Below are 2,947 nucleotides of genomic sequence, written 5' to 3'. Positions count from 1 at the left end.
TTCATTGGGCAGCAGGTAATCCGGAATACTGTCCACCGTATAGCTACTACTGTTTACAAATAATTTGTTACCTTTAATGAAAGCCCTTGTTGAAGCCACAAATGTAATAATTGACCACAAATGTAATAACGACCATAAATGTAATAAGCCTTGACCACAAATGTAATAACGGTTGACCACAAATGTAATAACTGACCGCAAATGTAATAAGCGTTTTACCAGAAATGCAAACGGCCAAAAATGTAATAAGAGTTTGACCACAAATGTACGCAATGAAGCAAGATGTTCATCATCACTTATGACTTCTTAGGTCAGGTGGCTTGAAAGAATGTAATCAACATTTTCTTTGAACATTGGTAACGAGAACAAGAGAAGGATATTAGGTAAAAAGTTTGAGGAGAGGGGAACTGTTTTTCATTTTTAGCTATATATATTAAGCCAAAAAGAGAACTTGAGCTCTTGTTGATATCTCAAAGATCATTTCTTTTTTCAGCTTCATTACATTGGCATTATAATTTTTGGCAAAACTGGACCACTATTTGTATGGTTCTGTTGCTGTATGTGTCTTTGCACTCTTATTCTCGTGACAGTGTCCCTTTAAATAACAGGAGTGTCCTCGGAACATCGAAACTCCGGACAAAATAACACTGGAAACCATTCATCTTTATTGGCCACAAACTGTTAACTTTGACTAATTTCAACCTGCATTTATTTCTAATCTTTTCTCCGGGTTTGATTTTACTCTGATCAGGCGCCAGGTCAGACTCATGTTGTTACCCGTTACCTTTTACAACAAGGAACCCAACAATATCTTTACTCTAAGTTAAAATTCATACACTAGAAACAGTCAAGCTTCAGTGAGACGACCCGAAAATTTTTGAAAGGGGTGTGCTGCGAAAGTTCTCGAACCCTGACTCTATTTAAGGGTAAAGTAAGGGACAACGGATACCCTTTTTAAGGACCGAACCCGAAAAATGACACCCTATTCAAGGGACCCATACCCATCATTTCTAATACTTCAGCGGACACCTCAGTTTTAAAAAGCCATTTCTTTTTTGTTAAACGTGGAGCTTACAAGCTTCAGTTTGACTGATACAATTTAGGTACCCTACCTAAGGACTAATCCAGGAAGGCGTTGCTAAATGAGGAAAAAATGATACCCTATTTAAGAACTGAGAACCTCAAAAACCATACCTATCTCGCGGCACGTGCCTATAAGGCCCATATATGGGAGTACCCTCCCAGGGGACAAACAAAATAACTGGAATAGAAACGCAATTTTCTTTAATTGAAAGCAATGTAAACGATATGCCAAACGTTTCTTTGATTAAAAAAGCTCACTACACAGCTCTTACATTGAATGGCCGAATTTACAGAACACAACGTCACTGTTGTCACTTTCATGTAAACAGCATCTAATCAACTCAACGGTGTGCCTCCCTACGACTAACACAACCATGTATGGTATGTTAGGTCCTGATAAACTTATTTCTTCCAATGAATATCTGTAATGGCAAAGCAGCCATATGACTGGGGACGAAGCTTGAGCCATGCCACATGCCATTTCGGGGAGTTTATAATTTCCTTTAGGCGAATATAGGCACCGCTGCGTTTGCCTTTCAATTTTATAATGCTGTGCAGGCTGATGGTTGTCGGCTCGGCTGGAAGCTCGGGGATGTAGATGATGGGAAACGGTTCTCGATCAACCGTAGCTCTAAAGAATCTGTTCACCGCTTTTAAATTGTTCCTCATGAAGGGAAATGAAAATAAAAGCAACTTTATTATAATTTCCAGAACGTCATTGTTTAAAAACTGCTGCGCATTTGTCTCTTGTTCCTGACTGGCGAAAATGTCGTCTTGGTGTGCATCATCATGATCGAGCAATACGTCATCTTCAATGACATCTTGTCCAACTTCGCGGTCAGTTACATCATCATCATACAATATGTCATCTTCAATGACATCATTTACAACTTCACAGTCAGTTACGTTTTCATTTATGTTATTATCTACGTTTTCATTGCTCTTGAGCCATGGTACCAAACTTACATAATGCTCACCGTGATTCTCAGCAACGTGACCTAGGTGGACAGCGCCCATGGCGTAGCTGGATATAGGATGAAAAGTATGGCCTGCGCCGGGACCAAGGGTTGAAATGACATGGATATTAATATTAAACAAATTCGCAGCAGCACAGAGTGTTAGCTAGGTATTACTTCGTGCCATGTACTGCAAGTAATCCTCCCATGAATTGAACTCTGGAACTAATTCCAGTAGGGGAAAATCATCGACGTCCAGAGGGTTTTCTTCCAAATACTGAACAATTTCCTTTCGAAGTGTTTCTTGTGACCTAAAAATACCAAGTGCACTCATTTGATTGGCTAACGCCACGAACTGACAGTTGCCATCTCCTAGTGGATTAAATACAATGAAATAACCTTGATCTTCTATAATTTCCGAGTAGTCATCCTGTTTCATGGGGATCAAGTATCTACTGCGATGGTATTCTTTCATCTGCTTGGTTAACTTTGCAGCCATTTGCTTCATTCCTTTTTCTTTAAGCGTTAGACTAGTTATATCATCAACCATTAACCATTTCTTTTCCATTGTGCCATTTAGTGGAGAGACGAATGATACCTTGTAAGATTGCCCTTTAATGTTTCTTTGCTTTATTAAAGCTTCTATGATGTGACACCTTTTTTGCCCACCTTTACTTCCTCTTTTCTTTGGAAGCCGTATATAAACTTTTTCGCCAATGCGATATTTTGAAGGGGGGTTGCATTTTAACTGCGCATTTACCATTCTTCTGTTACGTCTTTCAGTTGCAGCACGAGCATCCTTTCTTATTGTTGAAGCATTTTTAGAGCGCCGTCTTCTGTCAGCCTCAGAATGGCCTTTGCCCGTATTGGTCAGCAGCTCAACATTCATTACTTCAGTTTTACTGGAA

This window comes from Montipora capricornis, chromosome 9, assembly GCF_036669925.1.
Source record: "Montipora capricornis isolate CH-2021 chromosome 9, ASM3666992v2, whole genome shotgun sequence".
In the NCBI taxonomy this organism is placed as follows: Eukaryota; Metazoa; Cnidaria; class Anthozoa; order Scleractinia; family Acroporidae; genus Montipora; species Montipora capricornis.
Note: the sequence above shows the minus strand (reverse complement) of the source record.